This window comes from Mustela nivalis (assembly GCF_964662115.1).
Source record: "Mustela nivalis genome assembly, chromosome: 2".
Classification (NCBI taxonomy): domain Eukaryota; kingdom Metazoa; phylum Chordata; class Mammalia; order Carnivora; family Mustelidae; genus Mustela; species Mustela nivalis.
Genome location: NC_139021.1, coordinates 73442428 through 73466880, shown reverse-complemented (window position 1 = coordinate 73466880; position 24453 = coordinate 73442428). Strand labels below are relative to the sequence as shown.

Here is a 24453-nt window from a genome sequence, read left to right as displayed (position 1 = left end):
TCAGATATGCAGAAGAAATGACCTAATCATTGTCAAAGTCAAAGACACATATACATCCTCAAAATGTTCCTTAAGATAATCACATCAGGATTTCCTTGAACCTTAGGTTATAAATTATAAGCAATTATGTTTGCATGATTAAACCCCTTCTAATATAAGCCTATAATCATAAAAGAAATGAAATATATTAATACTCATGCATATTACAATAGTTACACTGTTGATCTTGATAATTTAGAATTATCAATAGAGAAGTGTCTTCCTCTTGGACTTGAGTTAAAAAGTCGAGTATGGGGGCACCTGGGTGGCTCAGTGGGTTAAGCCTCTGCATTCAGCTCAGGTCATGATCTCAGGGTCCTGGGATCAAGCCCCGCATGGGCCTCTCTGCTCAGCAGGGAGCCTGCTTCCCCCCCACCCCAGCCTGCCACCCCGCCACCCCGCCACCTGCCGCCTGCCTCTCTGCCTACTTGTGATCTCTGTCTGTCAAATAAATAAATAAAATCTTTAAAAAAAAAAAAAGTTGGGTATGGCAAAAAAATAGCAGAGTTAGGGTTTATAATTTTCATCTTTGTATTTCAAATGATTGATACAGTGACCAGCATGTGCTAGGTACTCAATAAATATTCACTGGACAAAAGAATGAATGAGTAAAAATTACATTTCTCATCCTACCTTGAGTCCTAAATTCCATCACAAACTGTATGTTCCATTAGTACCTTAAATTCAATAAGTTACAAACCAAACTTGTTATCTCTCCCCTCAAAAAAATCCTCTTTTTATGATTTTCTATTTCTATTATTAGTACCATCATTCTCTGAATCACCCAAGTTAAAATCTGCATTGGTTCCTTATCTCATATTTAGCTATCAATTATCAGTTATGAATTCCTGGAAACAGTTTCTTTAGGATGTTTCTCACATCTGTTTCCTCTTTTTTCATTTATCTCCACTGTTGACCACCTAAGACCATGGACCAATTTATCTTCCTAGGACTCTAATCACTTTGCTCCCTGGAAGGTAGGGGTATGCCTCCTTTTTCAAGGTGCCAAACACTAACCTGGCATTCAAGATCCCCCATGATCAGATCCAGAATTACCTTTCCAGCCCTAACTTGTACGGGTCCATTACATACACCTTATGTCCCAATTTGACAGGATTACAACTCATCATTCTGTTCAGACATTACTCCTTTTTTGTCTCAAGTTTTTATTTAAATTCTAGTTAGTTAACAAGTCAGACTCTCTCTCTTCACAGATGACATGATACCTTATGTAGAAAAGCCAAACGACTCCACTACCAAATTACTAGAACTCATACGGCAATTCAGTAATGTGGCAGGATACAAAATCAATGCACAGAAATTAGTTGCTTTCCTATACACTAACAATGTAACTGCAAAAAGAGAAATTATGGAATCTATTCCACTTACAATAACTCCAAAAACCTTAAGATACCTTGGAATAAACCTAATGTTAACAACACTTGTTTCAGGAGTAGAATTTAGTGATTCATCACTTACATATAATATCCAGTGCTCATCGCAAGTGCCCCCCTTAATAGCTATCACCCATTTAGCCCATCCCCCACCACCTCCCCTCCAGCAACCCCCAGTTTGTTCTCTACAGTTAAAAGTCTCTTGTGGTTTGCCTCCTTTTTTTTTTTCTCTCTTCCCTTATGTTCATCTGTGTTTTTTTTCCCTTAAATTCCACACATGAGTAAAATCAGATGACATTTGTCTTTGACTTATTTTGCCTAGCATAATACATTCTCGCCTTATCCATATCATTGCAAATGACAAGATATCACTCTTTGTGATGGCTGAGTAATATTCCATCATATGCAACCACCACACACACACACATCTTCTTTATCATTCATCAATTGGACATTTGGCTCTTTCTATAACTTCACTATTATTGTAATGCTGCTATAAACATAAGGGTACGTAAGCCTCTTCAATTCAGTATTTTTGTAGCCTTCGGGTAAATATCTAGTAGTACAATTTTGGGGTTGTAGGGTAGTTCTATTTTTAACTTTTTGAGGACCCTCTATCCTGTTTTCCAGAATGGCTGTACCAATTTGCATTCCCACCAACAGTGTGAAAGGGTTCACCTTTCTCTGCATCCTCTCCAACATCTGTTGCTTCCTGTATTGCTAATTTTAGCCATTTTCACAGGTCAAACATTATTCTTTTTCTTAAGTCTAGAGAATCTTTAAGTCCAGCCTTGATGTCCAGTTTGAACATTTCCTCATCTATAACTCCTTGGTGACCTCCTTGGCCACAATAAGTATCCCCTCTATGAACTCCCAAACCACTAAGTTCAAGCTCTCTTAACACATTTGGCTTTGTATTTTTAAAGTTTGAGCATTTGTCTTTATTATCCTCACTGGCTCATAAATTTACCTACTTTCAAAAATAAGTATGGAGTACCTACTGCTACACTCATGGAACCTAGATAAACACTGAAAATTCAGCAATAAACAAGATAGTCATGGTCTCTGCCCTTGTGAAGTTTCCTCTGCCCCAAGAGATAGAAGAGTGTTCAAGGAACAGGAAAAAGCCAGAGCGGCTAACGGGGGAAAGTAGATGAGACAAGGTCAGGGATGCAAACAGGGCCAGAGGCCTCATAGGCCTTCTTAAGAAAGGGAATATTCTTTTAAATGTGAAGAAGTCATCAACGGTTTTACGCAGAAGAAAGAGATAATTGGATTTAGATTTGTCTCCAAAGGTTTTACTGGCTACTGTGTAGAGAATGCATTACAGGAAGACCAGTTAAGGAGGCTGTTCCCATATCTAGGCCAATAATGAGAGTGAAGATAGAGAAAAGTAGATGAATCTGGAGTACATTCTGGAGATAGAGATAAAGTCCAAAGGACTTGCTAATGGGTTAAATATAAGGAGAAAGAAAGAGAGGCATTAAGGTTGACTCCTAGCTTTCTGACATAAGCAACTGTAAGTACAGCACTGATTTATATGGAAAATGTTGGGGACAGAGCAGGTTTGGGAGAATGATTGGTAGATGAGAGAGGCTTCGACATATCTGAATGTTGATGGAAATTATCCAGTGGAGAGGAAATGATAGAAGATACAGGAAAAGAAGAAACCAATCCTCAGGGGCCCCAGGGTCACAAATTCTGGGCTACCTGCCAATCTAGGTGTTGGAGGGCTCAGTTTTATTAAAGTTAACGAGACCTGTGGTGCCTGGGGGCTGAGTCAGTTAGGCATCTGCTTTCAGCTCAGGTTGTGATCCCAAGGTCCTGGGATAGAGCCCCACATCGGGCTTCCTGTTCCGTGGGAGGCCTGCTTCTCCCTCTCCCACTTCCCCTGCTTATATTCCCTCTCTCGCTGTGTCTCTCTCTGTCAAATAAATTTAATGACCTAAAAAAAAAAAAAAAAAAAAGGAAATGAGACCTGAGACCACAGTCACTGGCTAGTCAGGATGGAAGAATACTTGGTTATACATGCATGAATGAATGAATAAATTTATTCAATGACTAAAATTCTCTATCCTATTACTTATAACTTTCAGAAGCAACATTAAAAGAAGAAATCTTAGAACATTTTTTGTCATTGTTCCCTATCCAGCCCCTCAAGAAAGAAATCTTCACTGGAAAAAGGCAGGTTACAAAGCAGTATTCATTGCGTAATCTCCTACATGTACATGTGTGCACATATACATATTCTATACATATGATAAATAATAGAGGGTGCATTAAAATGTAATAGTATCTTTATAATTGGATTACAAATATTTTTTTCATCATCTATATTTGACAAATTACTACAATGAATATGTACTATTTTTGTATTATGTAAAAAACTAATAAATTTGTTAGATAAATATCTTGGGCTCTCAGACACACCCAAGTTCTAGGAGGGAAGGAAGAGACTAGCAGAGTCAGCAGCATAGCTTTATTCAAGGCATTTGGTCTGTCTGTTTGCCTGGTCTCTCCTGCCACAAGAAGCATGTATATCCTCCCCAAGCCAGATGCTGTGGTCCCAACCACCATTCTCTCCTGTTCTAGCTGCCACTTGCCCAAGAGAGTTCCTTTTTCCATACAGAAAGTCCAGACAAGGGGTCTACCACCATTTCTCATGTCACCATCTATAGTTTTTTTTTTTAATTTTATGATTTTTTCAATAAATATTGCATTCATATATTTTAAGATTCAAAAGCACAGATAACAGATAGTATATCATGAAAACACCTCCTCAAATCTCTGTTCCCTCCATGTAGCTCCTTTCCTTTGGGGAAACAAATGTTACCAATTTCCTGTGTAACCACCTAGGGATAAATTATAGATAGAGTAATAATTTTTTTTTAATTTAAATTTTGTTAACATACAGCGCAATATTGGTTTCTAAGTAAAATTCAGTGATTCATCATTTATGTATAAAACACAGTGCCCATCACAACAAGTGTCATCTTTAATACTCATCACTCAACCTGCCCATCTCCCACCTACCTCCCACCACCAATCCTCAGTTTGTTCTCTATCATTAAGAGTCACTTTATGGCTTGTTTCCCTCTCTCATTCCTTTCTTTTCCTCCTTCCCATATGGTCATCTGTTTTCTTTCTTAAATTTCAAATATAAGTGAGATCATATGTATTTGTCTTTCTCTAACTTATTTCACTTACTATAATGCACTCTAGCTCCATCCACATCATTGCACATGGTAAGACTTCATACTTTTTAATGGCTGAGTAATATTCCACTGGGCATACATGCACACGTGTGTGCGCATGCGCACACACACACACACACACACACACGAACACACCACATCTTCTCTATCTCTTCATCAGTCAATGGACATTTGAGCTCTTTCCATAGGTTGACTATTGTCGATGATGCTGCTATAAACATTGGGATGCATGTACTCCTTCAAATCTGTATTTTTGTATCCTTTGGGTAAATAACTAGTAGCACAATTGCTGGATCATAGGGAGTTCTGTTTTTTATTTTTTGAGAAATCTCAAAAATGTTTTTCAGAGTGGCTGAACCAATTTACATCCCTACCAACAGTGTAAGAGGGTGCCCCTTTCTTCACATCCTCACCAAGACCTGTTGTTTCTTATGTTGTTAATTTTAGCCATTCTGACAGGTGTGGGGTGGTGTCACATTGTGGTTGTGATTTGTAGTTCTCTGATAATGAACGATGTTGAGATCTTTTTATGTAGCCATTAGCCATCTGGATGTCTTCTTTGGAAATGTGTCTATTCACGTTTTCTGCCCATTCCTTAACTGGATTACTTTAATTCTTCATAGATTCTATCAGAAATGTCATTTGTAAATATCTTCTCCCATTCCATGGGCTGCCTTTTAGTTTTTTTGATTGTTTCCCTTATTATGTGGAAGCTTTTCATCTTGATGAAATCCCAATAGTTCGCATTTCCTTCTGTTGCCCTAGCCTCCAGAGATGTGTCCAATAAGAAGTTGCCATGGCCAAGGACAAAGAGGTTTCTGCCTATGTTCTCTTCTAGGATTTTGATGGTTTCCTATCTCACACTGAGGTCTTTCACCTATTTTGAATTTATCTTACTTCTTATTTATTTGTATGGTGCAAAAAAGTGGTCTAGTTTCATTTCTCTGCATGTAGCTGTCCAGTTTTCCCAACCCCATTTGTTGAAGAGACTGTCTTTTTTCCACTGGATATTCCTTCCTGATTTGTCAAAGATTAGTTGACCACATAGTTGTAGGTCCATTTCTGGGTTATCTGTTGTGTTCCACTGATTCATAAGTCTGTTTTTGTTTGGAGATTCCTCAAAAAGTTAAAAATATAACTTCCCAATGATCTAACAATTGCACTACCAGATATATCCCCAAGGATTCAAAAATACTGGTTCTAAGAAGCACATGCACCCTAATGTTTATAGCAGAATTATCAACAATAGGCAAATTATGGAGAGAGCCCAAATGTCCATCAACTGATGAGTGGATAAAGAGGATATGGCACACACACAGAGAGGAATATTACTCAGCCATCAAAAAGAATGAACTTTTGCCATTTGGAACAATATGGATAGAGCTAGAGCCCTCTGATCTAGGAAATAGTCATCAGTTTAATAAATGATTGACCCCTTCCCAGCACACGGTGGAGGGTGGTGGCAGGGGGAGAAAAAGCCCAGCACTAACCACCTCAGTTCTCCTTGGAGAACAGCCTCTTCCTCCAGCCCCCTGTTCTAGGATGACACAATGAGTAACATCTAGTCATAAAACTCAGTCTCTTTCATTTATTTTTTATTATGTGGTATATTACTAAAGATCTAAATACAATGGAAAAAATTGAGAGGGGGGTTAAGTAACTTGCACAATTTTATGGAACTAAAGTTGATAAATAGTAAATAACCAAGAGGGTCTAGAGGCCTTAGAGGCCCCACACCATGTAATCTCTACCAGCACCCCAACACAAGCTTTGAAATGAATAAATGCTGTTTCTCAGGATTATATGTATAGAGCTCTGGAGAATAGCCTTGAAGCCCCAACACCTACCAAACTAGCACAACTGCTCTGGAAATTCTATAGCTACACAATAGACGAAGGACAGAGCTGGTACATGATTTGACATGAAAAAGAGAAAAGAGATGATTATCACTCATCCTAAAAATAACCCTGGGAGACAGATACTATTATCCCAATAGGGACACACCAAGTCTTTACTGATGAACAAATAAAAGTTAAGTTGCTTGTCCAAGCAACAGTAGCTGAGGCAGGATTCCAACTCCTATCACTCTTTCCTAAACCAAAGAGAGACAATGGCCCAGTGCGAACTCTAGCTCAGGACCTCATGTCTTCTCAGAATCCTATCTTTTGAGAGCAGACACATCAGATGGGCCTAGAGCACACCTGCCTAATTCCAACAAAGGTCTTTGAGAGAAATCAATAGGTATTTGTTGAAAAAAAGTACTTATCAAATCATTTCTGTGGAAAAAAAAAAAAACAAACCTAAAAAGACCCTTCACAAGAACCCAGCCTCAAAGAAGCAATGCAAAGAGGCTAGCTGAAGGGAGAGGTGGTCTTAAGTACTTTTCCACTCCCTGAACAACTTACTGGGCTCCCGGCCCTTACCCTTGTGATTAATAGAGACTCAAGAGCTGTTCAGTCTCCAGGCCATTCTGCTCTAGGAAGCTTTGATTTGAAAAATGAGACAAGTAGTTTCAGTGCTGTCATCAATAGGAAATTAGGAGATAAAAAGAAATCTATTTAAATGGCTTTTAAATATTCACAAGGAGAGCCATTGGGTCTTGGCCATGTTCCTCTCCTCTGTGCCCCTTGCCCAGATACCCCATTGCATCAGAATAATGAACACAAACTATGCCACTGTCAGCAGATGCTGAAGACAGTTGCAGTGAGTACAGCCAACATTGGCCTGAACTCTCTTGCCCCTCAGGAACTTAGATCTTTGGGGATGAGGTTCAATAAAGAGTCTTTGAGCTTTTTTAGAGCAAGATGCAAGATAAGATGACTAGAGAGGTATAGCACAGGAGAATGACAATCTGATTCAAACGAAGCCTTGCACCTTAGTTCTATGTAACTGCTTAAATTTGAGGCTCAAACAATAATCTAGAGGCCCCTGTAGTCTGCAAGTTTGTGGTCTTTTTTCCTTTGGAGAGGCAGAACAGGAGTGGTTAAGGGCATGAGTTCCCATATCAAACTGGTTTCAAATACTGGCTCTACTGCTTACAAGCCACATAACTCTGGCCATATTCAATTTCTCTGAGCCTCAGTTCCCCTTACCTCAAAAAAAGAAAGATTATAATAGTACTCTTCTCAAAGGACCCTTTTACAGATTAAATGAAACTATGGACACAAATTTCATTGTATGCAATTAAAATCAGCTGTAATTATTTAAAAAAAAAGAAACTCTTAGGGGACTATATATTGATATAACTTCGTTTGATGCAATTTGCTGAATGCATCAAAACTTAAAATGTGAATTCCTGGGGTACCTGGCTGATTCAATCAGTGGAGCATGCAACTCTTGAACTTGGAGTCGTGAGTTTGAGCCCCACCTTGGGAATAGAGCTTACTTTAAAAAATGTGAATTCCCTTGGAACTAGAGATTCCACTTCTATGACACTTATTAGAAATAAACAGATGTATATGTAAAGATGTTGGCAGATACACTATGTAACTGAAAAAAACAGCAAAGTAAACATGCATCTATAGAGGAATGGTTAAATGAATTAGAATTCATTTTTACAAAGGTATATATTTTGTGGTAAGAAGAATAATATATATGTGTTTCAACAAGGTAAAAAATCCTTAATATACCATTCTGTGAAAAAAAAAAGGGATTCAAGGTAGCATCTACTATATTAACTCACTTGTACAAAATATATAGATAGATATTTAAATTTGTACTTAAAAGACCAGAATGATAGAAACCAAATGCTGGCAATCATTAGCTCTGGGGAGTAGGATGGGCTGGTGCCTGGAGAAAGCAGACTTTCACTCTTTATACAGTTCTCCATTAGTTAAATTTTGACAAGCAAGTGATATTTTACATTTTTTAAAAGATTAGCAAGCCTCATACTTCTATGTTTAGGCAGTCATAGAAAAATTAAGCAAATCAGATACGGACATAACTAGCAACTGAGGCTTTAAGCATATAACCATGTGGTTCATTTCAGCCATTTCAACTGGGTAAAATCCAATGTAATAAATAATAGAATTATGAAAATTTTACGTTGGGATACCTTAATACACATTTGTTCTCAAATTGATTAACTAAATATATACTTTGTTTTCAACTCGTCAATGCAACCTTTGTTTTCTTTTTATTTCTGATCCATGAATTCCCTCACAAGTCTATATACCTTCCTGATAGGTATCTCCTCCTAGATATTCCAACGTGCTTGAAACTAACATGTCTAAAACCAAATCTATCATCTTCCCAAAATATCTTATTTTTCCAAGGATAGTCCCGCTCTCCCTGCCACCTGGCCTTGAAAGTCTCACTCTTGGGGTGCCTGGGTGGCCTCTGCCTTCTGCTCAGGTCATGATCCTGGGGTCCTGGGATTGGGTCCCATGTTGGACTCTCTGCTCAGGGGGGAACATGCTCTCCCCACCCCTCCGCCTGCCTCTCTGCCTACTTGTGATCTCTGTCTGTCAAATAAATAAATAAAATCTTTAAAAAAAAAAAAAAAGTCTCCCTCTTATTGAGTAGTCAGGTCTCAGTCTTACACCATTCAAGTACTTTGTGTTTTTGATCCACAGCATCCCTGACATCACTCTCTTCTTTGCCTTTCCCCAGGCCAGCCCCTAAAGACAGATATCCCACCTCAATGTCCCCTTGTATCTTTGTTATAGTATCTAGTACACTGTGGACATCTCCCCGCTGCACCCCCATCAACTGCAATTCCTAACAGACCATAAACTCCTCAAAAGAAGGTTCATTTTCTATTCATCTCAGCACCCAGCATCCCGCCTAGGGTACAGTGGGGGCTAGTTTAATATTTTTTTCAGTGAACAAAGAGATGGAAAGAAGTAATTGGTCTTTCTCTCTAGTAGATTCTCCTTTTCCCATTTCCTTATCCCCCACCTATTTTCTTCAATAATTCTCCATAGTTGGTAATTCAATAGCATCATCACCATTGGTAATTTGCCACTTCTCAGATGAGAGCATAATCCTTTCAAATTCAATCATGAATGAAGTTTAAAGGGCTTTATTTGATATATTCAGTGCTTTTCAAAGAAACCTTGAAAAATTCAAAGCTATAGAACCTAAAAAACTCCAATAGGCCGTAAATTTCCATTGAGACTTTTACAAATCAGTGAAAATGAGCATTTATGAATCATTAGAGGGTTAAAGACCAAGTCCCTTAATTATCAATCCTAAAATATTATTTTATAAGGGAATGCACATGTATTAAGAACGAATCATGTAATTTACAAATCATTTCTAAATAGCTATCTGACTATGATGTTCATATTAGGAGTTGTTAATATTCTATTACTCAGAGGTCATTAGCACATTCTGCTGGCAGTATAGATCAAATAATATCAAGTGACAAGGGGAGAACATGAAATATTCCAATTATGATTTCTTTTAGAAAGGGCTGCCAAAACCTTCTCTCCAGAGTGCAAACTATATCCTGCAAATTCTAAAAATGCTACAACCTTTCTCCATTAAATGAGGTACTATCAGGGGAGGGGAAGATTACCTAAATAGAATAATAGCTAACATTTAATATGTGCCAGGCACAGTTTGAAGGGTTTTCCAATAATTCACAAAATCCTCACAAATAGGTAGTTATTATCCCTATTTTAACAGGTAGGGAAACCAAATCCCCACTGAGATTTTAAGTAACATGTCCAACCAAGATTGTATACCTTTTAAAAAGGGAGCCACATGTAGAAACATGGAGCTATGCCACTCAGACCCCCACTTCAAGGAAGGCTTTGTGGCTAAACACTATAAAGATGTATTTCTTGCCCATGCTACAATTCTTCTGTAGGTGTCAGGGTAGTTCTGTTCACTCTGGTCACTCAGGGACCTAGACTGATGAAATAGTCATCATCCTGAATGCTTCTGATTTGCAACCCAGAGGCAAAGAGAGACCCCTGAGAGTCTAGTATTATTAATTAAATGTTCCTGGTTTAAAATGACACATATCCTTTCTACATAAAGCTTACTGGCCTGAATCACAAAAAAAGATGAGAAATGGCAATCCCACCGCGTGATCAGGTAGGAGAAGAACTGAAAATACTTGATGAATTGTACTAATCGCAGTCACATCTAGTGACAGAGATCGTCAAGGTCAAGGGTTCCCAAACTTGGCTATATGCAACTTAATCATTTGGGGAGTTTTGGTTTTTAGTAAAAATTGCCAAATTCCAGCCCATATCTACAAAATACAAATGTCCAGAATGGAGGCTGGAAATACATAACCCCCTTGCAGGCAACTTGAAACCAATCTAAAACTATGCATCTGAGAATCACACCACTAGAACAGCTCCAAGATTCCTTCCAAAGAAAGAATGCTATAAAGCAGGGCACAGATTTCAATAGACTAAGTGGTTTTACATATGCAAATTTAATTTTATTAATTTCTTAGTCTCTATTAAATCTTTCTAAAGTATATTTTATGTATTCATAAATTATATGGAGTAAACCTCTCTGTGTTGACTCTGATTTCAATCAGCAAAGAATTCCCACCTTCATTCTAGCACTTTGTTGTCATGGTCCTGAAGCCTCAGGAGGCTCAGGAGCCGTATGGCCTGCTATGGCCTAATAAACCATCTCCCTGGCCAGCACAGTCTGTGGCTATGACCAATCCCTTGTCTCCCTAGTACATGGCCCTGACTTTCAATTGCCATCCAAGTCTCACACCCTGAGTACTGCTTGTCATAGAGAGACTTTTGATTAAATAGGCCCTTGATAGAGTTTATCAAACATATACAATGACTACTTACATATATACAAACACAAAACTAGCCACATGTAAATTATACTCTAGCTTCTATACAATATAAAAACAACATAAATGTATGAAATAAAACCTAACAACTAAGAGATTGAATGTTTAAAATCAGACTATCTAAGTTAAAACTAATTATTCCTCTTACAAATTGTGTCTTTTTGAGTGTTACTTAAACTCTTCAGGTTTTGGTCTCCTTATCTGTAAAATAGGAATGATAATAATTACTATTATATACATTGCTTCAGGATTAAATTAAATAATCCATGTAAAGTATTAATGAATGATTAGTTAATATTATTATAAAATCAAAAACTTATAAAATCAAATAAAATACAAATTGAATTAATATAATGTGATACACAACAATATAATGTGATACATGATATTTTCCTGAAACCAAATAACCAACATGAATATGGTACTGAGCTATGACAGGTTGAGTCCCACATATCTATACTACTATCTGCATGATGACTCAGTTTACCTATCATATACCGACTTCTGGGAAAACTGCATTTGTCCAGTACACCATGATGGCTATGACCTTTTCCTGGAGTGAAATGCATTACTTATCCATTGTCTTTCTCTGTACTATACCCATGAGTTATAACACAGTATTAGCACAATTTGTGCTATTATGTGATACAGATTACATATCTGTATTTGGTAATAACATGGCCATTAGGATTAGCCAGAAAATGTTTACTCCTATTTCCTAAACTGTCGTCAAAATGAAAACACAATAAAGAACATTGCACCAGGGGCGCCTGGGTGGCTCAGTTGTTAAGTGTCTGCCTTTGGCTCAGGTCATGATCCCCGGATCCTGGAATCAAGCCCCACATCGGGCTCCCTGCTTGGCAGGAAGCCTGCTTCTCCCTTTCCCGCTACCTCGCCTGTGTTTCCTCTCTCATTGTGTCTCTCTCTGTCAAATAAATAAATAAAATCTTTAAAAAAAAAAAGAGCATCCCAGCAAATCTTATGAGGAACCCTGCCTGGTTCCTTATGAGGAACCCCAGGAAGCCAAGAAAAAAGCTAATGGTGCTGGATGCCAGAATTTAGATGTTAAATGATAACCCAAGTATAAGAAAATGAAAGTTAACATAAATGCAAATTCCTACACTCCTATCCAAAAGACAAACCACACAAGTATATCTGGGAAGATATATCCTGATAAGAGCACAAATTTTAAGAACCAAGAAATTGTTTGATGGCCAATAGGATGATGTGCTTGCCAAATAGTAAGATCTTGGTTACATTATCAGAAGCAAAGTCTCCAAAATAAAGTGAGTTCTACCCTGCTCCATGCAAGTGAGATCATATCTAAAATCATGCATTTGGTACCATATGTGGCCCTTTAATAGGTTTATTAGTAAATCAGAACCAGTCTACTGTGGTGATTAATAACATGGAATCTAGAGTTCAGGGAATTGGATGGGAATTGGAATATCAGCCCCAGAATCTCAGACATTTTGGTTCACCACTCTGAGCTTTAGTTTCCTTATCAGCCAAGCCCTGATACTAATAATATGTATCTCATGAGGCTGTTGTGAGAATTAAATCAGAAAATACATAGTAGTATATACTGTAATCTAAAGGTAAAATGCTGAACACAATGTTAAGCCTTTAACTTCTGGCCCAGTGGTATTTAAATAATCCACTGGAAGTCCATCATTTTTGTTATTTTGGACATACTATGTTTTCATCTATCCAGAAAATGAAGCAAGGTTCAGCAAATGCAAGTTTTCCGGTATCCATTTTTAGTTTAATAAAAGAAAGAATTTTTTAACCATTATTGCTGTCTAGTAATGGGGTGGTCTGTCTCTGGGGATAGCAATGTCCCTGTCAGTAGAAGTATTAGAACTGAAATGCGGTGGGTATGGGGCTCAAACTAGATTACTTTTTAAGTCCCTTCCAACCATAAGAATCTATACTTCTATCTATATAATGATGTGGTGATTTCAAATGGAGTCTAGAAAGAAAAATCACCTGAGTGTATAAATAAATGAACCCAGGTTCACTTACTGAGACACATCTGCACTTGTTATAAACACTTTAATTTAGAAAATAAAATTAAAACTTCCATTTCAAATAGTTTTACTGCTATTTTCCTCATGAAAGATTAGTGTATTTTAAAGACTTTTTTTTTTTTAAGTACTACTCTACACCCAATGTGGGGCTCAAACTCAGGACCCCATAATCAAGAGTTGTATGCTCTACTGACTGAGCCAGTCAGGTGCCCCCCACCTTTTAATTCAATTTAGTTAACATACACTCTGTTCTTAGTTTCAGGGGTAGAATTTAGTGATCCATCAGTTGCACATAACACCCAGTACTCATTACAACAAGTTCAGGTGCCCCTTTTAGAGATTTTCTTTTTAAGTAATAGGTTAGTATATTTTAATGATAAATGCTTGTAGTACATTACAAAGAAACAAGTTCTCTAAGAATATATATGTAATAACAAACAAAAAACTGGGTGTATAAAAGTTTAAGTGAAATCCCAGAGCAGCAATTGTGTAATATCCTCTGAAAATGTGTAATAAGACTTGACTTTATATGGAATCACTACAATATATACATGAAACTAATATAATCCTGGATGTTAACTATATTGGAATTTAAAATTTAGAGGAAAAAGGGCTTGATTTTGGTTCCTCCTTCCACTTTCAGATCATGAAAAAAATCACCCAGAAGAGTATGAAATTCAATGCAATGAATATAGATGAACACAAAAATGCATATAAGAAAGAAGCTATCACCAGATCATCTCAAAGCTATTCCTATGGTTAAAAATTTGCCTTTATGACTTTCATGCAAGAAGCAATAATGTCCCACTGAACAATGTCATACTTTTAATGTCATGAGGCAGTTTTGTAAAAACGAATATGGACGCTTTTGACACGCTTCCTTCATATTGCTAAGGAATATACCTCCCCCAGAGAATGTTCATTCTCTGCCTCTACAAAGAGCATGATAGTCTCAATCTCTGGTATTTCCTCTTTAATAAATAGGGAATTTGTACATGGGCCGAAAAATGTCATTAAACACACTCCCTTTAGTCACTTGGTAATTTAGTTGCCATGGTAATCTTTGATAAACTTGAAAAATACTTTGAAGGGGTCATTTCCAATGCTTGTTTTTAAAATTCTAAAACTTTTAAAAGTCCTAAAGGATAAAGAGGCTGAAAACGCTTATCTCTTCAATGCCTCACCAAGGATTCATCGAATGGAGCACAGCTATTCACAATGTGACATGCATTATACCTCTGACAATGATCATTTCATCATTTCCCACCTCAAGATCATTCTTATAGACTGCCCATATCTTCCCAACTGAGTGAAAGCATTAACTTGGTTCTCCCTGGCAGCAAAGGGAATTAATTCATGAAATAAGCACTTTCCCATAATAGCCCCCAAAGCTTTTCACAATTGAGCAGTGTCATTTTTGGCCTTCCATCAATAATAGGGTGACAAATTATACTCTGAAGCAGTTTAACAAAGGACCATCAGATAACTTGGGACTTGAACAGATCCAGGCTGCTACCCAAGGAAACATTGTCGGACATGAGGCTCTGATGATTCATAGCTCTAACCCACTCTGTTCATCAACCATGTCAGGGCTCAAAAGGTTTCAGGAAACACTGTCTGGAAGACTTTTTTCTGCCTAATAGCTACATTTGACAACTGACCTTTAATCTTTACTTCACATTATCATCCTATCATTAGCCAAGGATAATACACGAGCATTTTTCAAATGATTTGATGGACTGAAGGTGTTCTAAAGATTTTTCATCCTAAGACACTATTATTAGCTTTATCGGACTCTGACTCTATCCTGAATTTTTAAAAAGAACTTAATTAACTAAAATTAATGGTTTTATAGTGTTGAATAAGCAGTCACACACTATTTGTTTCATTCTTTTCTGTGGGGCTCTCTTGGTCACATTAGAATAGTATAACACTCATGAACTAAAGCAGTGTAGGCTGTGTGGTAGAAGGAGCACTGACTTGGAAAACAAGAGTCTGCTTTGATCTTAAGCAAACCATTTAATATCCTTTAATCTGTTGTCTCATCTGTAATATCTGAGGACTGAACAGAGTAAGAGAGCATGTGGCTCCTATCAGTATAGCTAGAACACAGAGGAAGAAGTAAAACACAAGGCAAAATGAGGTTTGGCCATGTAGGGAGGGGCTATACCTTGCCTTGTGGGGCCTCCTCAAAGATTCTGATTATTTACAGAGAGCAGGAGAATATAACCTACTGAAGATATAAGCAAGGAGGTAATATGATCAGAGATTTATTCTGGAAAGTTCACTATGGAGTTTGGATTCTAGATCAAAGCAAAGAAATGGAATCCAGTTAATAAACTACTTCAGTAGACTTGGGATGACCTGCTTATTATGTCTCTGCCCCTGAGGCAGAGGCCACTTCACTACCACCCAAGTAGATCCAGCCCTGCCCCAAAGCTGAACTACTTTTTTAAAGGTAGATCATAATCCTGCTTTCACAAGATTGTTAAAAAGCCCAGCACAGTGCTTTGTCAAACTAATAGCGGTCCTATTCTCCATTCTCCCCACCTTGGTCCCAGGATCAGGATCTTTTGGTTATGGGATCTTGGGATACTTACTTGATACCTGAGGCCCTTAAAGTCAGAAGTTCCAGTCTCCATGTTGAGACTTCCTGGCTATGTAAACTTGGGCAGGTTGCTTACTATTTATTTACAGCCTTGGGATCCTCACCTGCAAAAAGTGGGGTAATAACTATCTCACAGTAGGGTCAGGATGATCAAATGATATGACTTACTGAAAGCATTTCAGAAATCATTCTGCACATCTTGTGCTTCCCATTCCTGGTAATCAGACAGCAGACCCTGGACCTTCCAGCCGGTTCCACCGTGGGTGGGCCTGGTGTGGCAGGCTCCTTTCTGCCCTTGGAAGCTGCACTAAATAAACCATCCCCTTCTTCAACACAAAACTATCATATCATCATAACAGATGACTTCCCTATCTGAAGGCCCTGCTTTGGCCTCACTCTTATTTAGTAATACCCACTCTGAAATACCCCTTTTTTCCAATAATCTCACCTTCTCTCACTACTAGCTTCTGTTTCTCTCATATCACTCCCCTCCATTCTCTGCTACAATTTTCCAGTTAATGATACCAGTTCAGACTATTCTAAGAGAATTGAGGGTAGGAAGGTAGGAGAGGCTAGGAAGTTCCACAAAAGTTCCTAGAACATGTGTGCATGAGGAGGATGGCTGCTGCTTACACAAACCTCATTAGTTTTCCAGCTGCCTCTGTGTGTGTATCTCTCCATCAACAGTGATTATGCAAATGTGATATTTGTTTTAATGAGCATGTCAGGTGTGTTTTGCTGTAACGTTACATATGATTGACTGTGGTATTAAAGTAACAACTTGATGACAACTGCATACGAATATGTGGAGCTGTAAAAATAGAGGTCTGGCAAGCTTCTCTCTTCTAACAATAGCACAATCTCTGCTGGGACAATAGGAGCCGAAGTATCCTATAGAGCAACTTCCACAATGTGAAGAAAATTCAGATATTCAGAATCCAAGCATAGTCATCCATACCTGCCAACTTCTTTGGAGGCACAAGACTCCGGGGCTCCAACTGGCCAGTTGACGTAGGGAGGCGGTTTTCAGACCATATGTGGATTCCTTTGTGAAGCTGTATAGGGTTGAGGAAAGCACAAATTATATTCTGGAAGATAGAAAATAGCAGAGTATGAGCATACAACAGAGTATGAATTCCAGTTTCTGCTCCTTCTTGCTGTATGATCTTACTGGAGTTACTCTGTAGATCTGAATTTCCTTAACTATAAAGTGAAGATATGGGACAATGCCTGGGGTGCTGTAAGAATTTGATGAGGTACTAGCAGCAAAGCATTTAGCTTTGTATACGAGCCCTCAACAAGTTGTTCGTGTTAGTAGAGACAAGGACAACCAAAGCATTAGTTTTCTGTCCACCAGTCCAGTCTCTGTTCACTGTACTATATATTAATGAAAATACTGCACCCTAGATCTGTCCTCCCATATTTTCCTCCCACCTCCAGCCTCAACTCTCCCTATCTTGACTGCCTCTCTCCACTTGTATTGAAAAATATCAAACCCTCTTTTGAAAGATACATATAAGTGACCAAAATAATGGGAAAAGAAAAAAAAAAAAGATGGGATAAAGATGGGAAATACTGGTATCTCCTCTCAAGGTTTCTGACAGTTGTCTGACAGGATCAAGAAAAGAGCTCATTGGCAAGAAGGCTCTCCTCTAAAACTCCGATTCTTTCATTACTAGTACATGGGCAAGGAGAAAGATGGCCTGCTGGAGGAAGATTCCATCCTTCTCTAGGACACAAACAGGGAGAGTACCAAGGAAACCAATACACCAAAATTGAGTAAGTAACCAAGACAATTTTTTATTAAAATCCATTTTCAGTTCTTTGATTTTACCATATGACCTCTAGTTACTGCTCTGGCTCTCCCTATCACAATACGTACTTACATATATTTCATCCGAATCACACAAGGTGACTATTAAAACACCAAACATCATAAACCACCATTTGGCCATTTTATCTTCCTACTCCTGGATCTAGAAAAGTGTATGATGGGAAATGCCCAAATAACAACAATAGCAGCAAAAACAAAACTGATAGAATACCTGAATTCTTATGAAAATGATAGTAAGTCAGAGGTTTTGATAATTTCCTCTTGTCATAAAGGCAAAAACAAATTTCATTATCTGAAAAGTCTGAGCATCAACAAGGACAACAACCCCTTATCCAATATATAGTGGCAAATATTTTGTTCCATTTTGTAGGTTGCCTTTTCATTTTGTTGATAGTTTCCTTTGCTGTGCAGAAGCTTTTTTGTTTGATGTAGTGCTATTTATTTTTTCTTTAGTTACTTGTGCTTTTGGTGTCAGTGTCAAGAAATAATTGCCAAAACCAATGTCATTGAGCTTCTTCACCATATTTACTTCTAGGAGTTATGAAAACAGGATATTGAGGAGATGTTTATTACAGCATTATTCACAACAGCCAAGATATGGAAACAACTTAAGTGTCCATCAACAGATTAACAGATAAAGAAGATGTTGTATGTATAGAAAATGGAATATTATTCAATCATGAGAAAGAAGTCCTACCATTTGCATCAACATGGATGGACCTTTAGGGCATTACACCAGTGAGATAAGTCAGACGGAGAAAGATAAATTCTCTATGATATCACTTAAATCTGTAATCTAAAAAAGCTGAACTCATAAAAACAAGAACCAGATGGGTGATTATCAGGAGCTTGGCAGGTGGGATGGGGGAGTGGCGGAATTGGGAGAACTTGTTTAAGGATATGAACTTGCAACTAATAAATAAGTTCTGGAGATCTAATTCATAGCAGAGTGATTATAGTCAATGATACGGTATTATAAACTTTAAAGTTGATAAAAGACTAGGTCTTAATTGCTCTCACCACAAAAAAAAAATGATAATTATGTGACATGATGAAGGTGTTCATTAATGCTACACTGGTAATCATATTGCAATATATACAGAAATAAATCAACATTTCATAACTTTAAACTTACACAACAATATATGTCAACTATATCTCAATTAAAAAAAATTAAAAGGGGAGGAGTCAAGATGGCGGAGAAGTAGCAGGCTGAGGCTACATCAGGTAGCAGGAGATCAGCTAGCTTATGTAAACATTGCAAACACCTACAAATCCAACAGGAGATCGAAGAGAATAAGAACAGCAATTCTAGAAACAGAAAATCAACCACTTTCTTAAAGGTAGGACTGGCGGAGAAGTGAATCCAAAGTGACGTGAAGATAGACCGCTGGGGGGAGGGACTGGCTCCTGGCAAGCGGCGGAGCAACACAGCACAAAATCGGGACTTTTAAAAGTCTGTTCAACTGAGGGACATCGCTCCAGAGGCTAAACCGGGGTGAAGCCCATGCAGGGTCACCATGGCCCCAGGTCCTGCAGGGTCACAGAAGGATCGGGGGTGTCTGAGTGTCGCAGAGCTTGCAGGTATTAGAACGGGGAAGCCAGCTACAGAGACAAAGCCGAGGAGTGAGCTCTCAGCTCGGGGTTACCTTGAACCGGTCACAGCCTGGGTGAGCTCAGAGCGCAGCCGGAGGCCAGGGAGATGGGAGTTATTGGGCGCTATTTTCTGAGGGCGCACTGAGGAGTGGGGCCCAGAGCTCTTGGCTCCTCTGACCGGAGACTAGGAGGCTGCCATTTTCATTCCCATCCTCCGGAACTCTACAGAAAGTGCTCAGGGAACAAAAGTTCAGAAAGCAAACCCTATCGGATTACTCAGCCCGGCCCCTGGTAAGGGCGATGCAATTCCGCCTGGGGCAAAGACACTTGAGATTCATTATAACAGGCCCCTACCCCAGAAGATCAACAAGAAATCCAGCCAGGACCAAGTTCACCTACCAAGGAGAGCAGCGGAATTCCAGAGGAGGAGAAACCAAAGCACTGAACTCATGGCTTTCTCCCCATAATTCATTAGTCTTGCAGTTAATTTAATTTGTGGGTTTTTTCAATTTTTTTTTCTTCTGCTAAATTTTTTTTAACTTTTACCCTTTTCTTTTTTAACGTTTTTTAACTAGTTTATCTAATATATATATATATATATATATATATATATATATATATATATATGTTCTTTTTTATATTTTTTCTTTATTCATTTTCTTTTTTTGTTTCTTTTTTTTTTCTGAACCTCTTTTTATCCCCTATCCCCCCCCCCCACGATTTGGGGTCTCTTCTGATTTGGCTAAAGTATTTTCCTGGGGTCTTTGCCACCCTTTTGGTATTTTACTTGCTCATTCATATACACTTATCTGGACAAAACGACAAGGCGGAAAAATTCACCACAAAAAAAAAGAACAAGAGGCAGTACCGAAGGCTAGGGACCTAATCAATACAGACATTGGTAATATGTCAGATATAGAGTTCAGAATGATGATTCTCAAGGTTCTAGCCAGGCTCAAAAAAGGCATGGAAGATATTAGAGAAACTCTCTCAGGAGATATAAAAGCCCTTACTGGAGAAATAAAAGAACTAAAATCTAACCAAGTTGAAATCAAAAAAGCTATCAATGAGGTGCAATCAAAAATGGAAGCTCTCACTGCTAGCATAAATGAGGCAGAAGAAAGAATTAGCGATATAGAAGACCAAATGACAGAGAATAAAGAAGCTGAGCAAAAGAGGGACAAACAGCCACGGGACCACAAGGGCATAATTCAAGAGATAAGTGACACCATAAGATGAAACAACATTAGAATAATTGGGATTCCAGAAGAAGAAGAAAGAGGGGATCAGAAGGTATATTGGAGAGAATTTCCTAATATGGCAAAGGGAACAAGCATCAAAATCCATGAGGTGCAGAGAACCCCCCTCAAAATCAACAAGAATAGGTCCACACCCCGTTACCTAATAGTAAAATTCACAAGTCTTAGTGACAAAGAGAAAATCCTGAAAGCAGCCCGAGAAAAGAAGTCTGTAACATACAATGGTAAAAATATTAGATTGGCAGCAGACTTATCCACAAAGACCTGGAAGGCCAGAAAGAACTGGCATGATATATTCAGAGCACTAAACAAGCAAAATATGCAGCCAAGAATACGATATCCAGCTAGGCTATCATTGAAAATAGAAGGAGAGATAAAAAGCTTCCAGGACAAACAAAAACTGAAAGAATTTGCAAACACCAAACCAGCTCTACAGGAAATATTGAAAGGGATTGTCTAAGCAAAGAGAGAACCTAAAAGTAGTAGATCAGAAAGGAACAGGACAATATACAGTAACAGTCACCTTACAGGCAATACAATGGCACTAAATTCATATCTCTCAATAGTTACCCTGAATGTAAATGGGCTAAATGCCCCAATCAAAAGACACAGGGTATCAGAATGGATGAAAAAACAAAACCCATCTATATGTTGCTTACAAGAAACTCATTTCAGACCCAAAGAAACCTCCAGATTTAAAGTGAGGGGGTGGAAAAAAATTTGCCATGCTAATGGACATCAGAAGAAAGCAGGGGTGGCAATCCTTATATCAGATCAATTAGATTTTAAGCCAAAGACTATAATAAGAGATGAGGAAGGACATTATACCATACTCAAAGGATCTGTCCAACAAGAAGATCTAACAATTTTAAATATCTATGCCCCCAACGTGGAAGCAGCCAACTATGTAAACCAATTAATAACAAAATCAAAGAAACACATCAACAATAATACAATAATAGTAGGGGACTTTAACACTCCCCTCACTGAAATGGACAGATCATCCAAGCAAAAGATCAACAAGGAAATAAAGGCCTTGAATGACACACTGGACCAGATGGATATCACAGATATATTCAGAACATTTCATCCCAAAGCAACAGAATACACATTCTTCTCTAGTGCACATGGAACATTCTCCAGAATAGATCACATCCTCGGTCCTAAATCAGGTCTCAACCGGTATCAAAAGATTGGGATCATTCCCTGCATATTTTCAGACCACAATGCTCTGAAACTAGAACTCAATCACAAGAGGAAATTTAGAAAGAACCCAAATACATGGAGACTACACAGCATCCTTCTAAAGAATGAATGGGTCAATCAGGAAAATAAAGAAGAATTGAAAAAATTCATGGAAACAAATGATAATGAAAACACAAAGGTTCAAAATCTGTGGGACACAGCAAAGGCAGTCCTGAGAGGAAAATATATAGCGGTACAAGCCTTTCTCAAGAAACAAGAAAGGTCTCAAGTATACAACCTAACCCTACACCTAAAGGAGCTGGAGAAAGAACAAGAAAGAAACCCTAAACCCAGCAGGAGATGAGAAATCATAAAGATCAGAGCAGAAACCAATGAAATAGAAACCAAAAAAACAATAGAACAAATCAATAAAACTAGGAGCTGGTTCTTTGAAAGAATTAATAAGATTGATAAACCCCTGGCCCGACTTATCAAAAAGAAAAGAGAAAGGACCCAAATAAATAAAATCATGAATGAAAGAGGAGAGATCACAACTAACACCAAGGAAATACAAACATTATAAGAACATATTATGAGCAACTCTACGCAAACAAATTTGACAATCTGGAAGAAATGGATGCATTCCTAGAAACATATAAACTACCACAACTGAATGAGGAAGAAAAAGAAAATCTGAACAGACCCATAACCAGTAAGGAGATTGAAACAGTCATCAAAAATCTCCAAACAAACAAAAGCCCACGGTCAGATGGCTTCCCGGGGGAATTCTACCAAATGTTTAAAGAAGAACTAATTCCTATTCTCCTGAAACTGTTCCAAAAAATAGAATAGGAAGGAAAACTTCCAAACTCATTTTATGAGGCCAGCATCATCTTGATCCTAAAACCAGACAAGGATCCCAACAAAAAAGAGAACTACAGACCAATATCCTTGATGAACACAGATGCGAAAATTCTCACCAAAATACTAGCCAATAGGATTCAACAGTACATTAAAAGGATTATTCACCATGACCAAGTGGGATTTATTCCAGGGCTGCAAGGTTGGTTCAACATCCACAAATCAATCAATGTTATACAATACATTAATAAAAGAAAGAACAAGAACCATATGATACTCTCAATAGATGCTGAAAAAGCATGTGACACAGTACAGCATCCCTTCCTGATCAAAACTCTTCAAAGTGTAAGGATAGAGGGCACATACCTCAATATTATCAAAGCCATCTATGAAAAACCCACCGCAAATATCATTCTCAATGGAGAAAAACTGAAAGCTTTTCCACTAAGTTCAGGAACATGGCAAGGATGTCCATTATCACCACTGCTGTTCAACATAGTACTAGAAGTCCTAGCCTCAGCAATCAGACAACAAAAAGAAATTAAAGGCATCCAAATCGGCAAAGAAGAAGTCAAACTATCACTCTTTGCCGATGATATGATACTATATGTGGAAAACCCAAAAGACTCCACTGCAAAACTGCTAGAACTTGTACAGGAATTCAGTAAAGGGATATAAAATCAATGCACAGAAATCAGTTGCATTTCTGTACACCAACAACAAGACAGAAAAAAGAGAAATTAAGGAGTCAATCCTATTTACAATTGCACCCAAAACTATAAGATACCTAGGAATAAACCTAACCAAAGAGGCTAAAATCTATACTCAGAAAACTATAAAGCACTCATGAAAGAAACTGAGGAAGACACAAAGAAATGTAAAAATGTTCCATGCTCCTGGATTGGAAGAACAAATATTGTGAAAATGTCTATGCTACCTAAAGAAATCTACATATTTAATGCAATTCCAATCAAAATACCATCCAGTTTTTTCAAAGAAATGGAACAAATAACCCTAAAATTTATATGGAACCAGAAAAGACCTCAAATAGCCAAAGGAATATTGAAAAAGAAAGCCAAAGTTGGTGGCATCACAATTTCCAGACTTCAAGCTCTATTACAAAGCAGTCATCATCAAGACAGCATGGTACTGGCACAAAAACAGACAAATAGATCAATGGAACAGAATAGAGAGCCCAGAAATAGACCCTCAACTCTCTGGCCAACTAATCTTCAACAAAGCAGGAAAGAATGTCCAATGGAAAAAAGCCTCTTCAATAAATGATCTTGGGAAAATTGGACAGCCACATGCAGAAAAATGAAATTGGACCATTTCTTTATACCACACATGAAAATAGACTCAAAATGGATAAAGGACCTCAATGTGAGAAAGGAATCCATCAAAATCCTTGAGGAAAACACAGGCAGCAACCTCTTCGACCTCAGCCGCAGCAACATCTTCCTAGGAACATCGCCAAAGGCAGGGGAAGCAAATGCAAAAATGAACTATTGGGATTTCATCAAGATCAAAAGCTTTTGCACAGCAAAGGAAACAGTGAACAAAACCAAAAGACAACTGAAAGAATGGGAGAAGATATTTGCAAATGACATATCAGATAAAGGGCTAGTGTCCAAAATCTATAAAGAACTTAGCA

General features: G+C 38.0%; 1 protein-coding gene across 1 annotated transcript in view; it reads right to left on the bottom strand.

Annotated features, from left to right (window-relative positions):
• The window catches only part of CRH (corticotropin releasing hormone), a 189697-nt gene that overhangs the window by 133596 nt on the left and 31648 nt on the right, over positions 1-24453 (bottom strand). Inside the window, exons 3-4 of the mRNA XM_082719166.1 lie at positions 17023-17119; positions 11575-11627 (exon numbers count right to left, since the gene is read on the bottom strand). The gene's annotated coding sequence lies outside the window, so the exon portion shown is untranslated. The remainder of the gene's footprint in view (positions 1-11574; positions 11628-17022; positions 17120-24453) is intronic.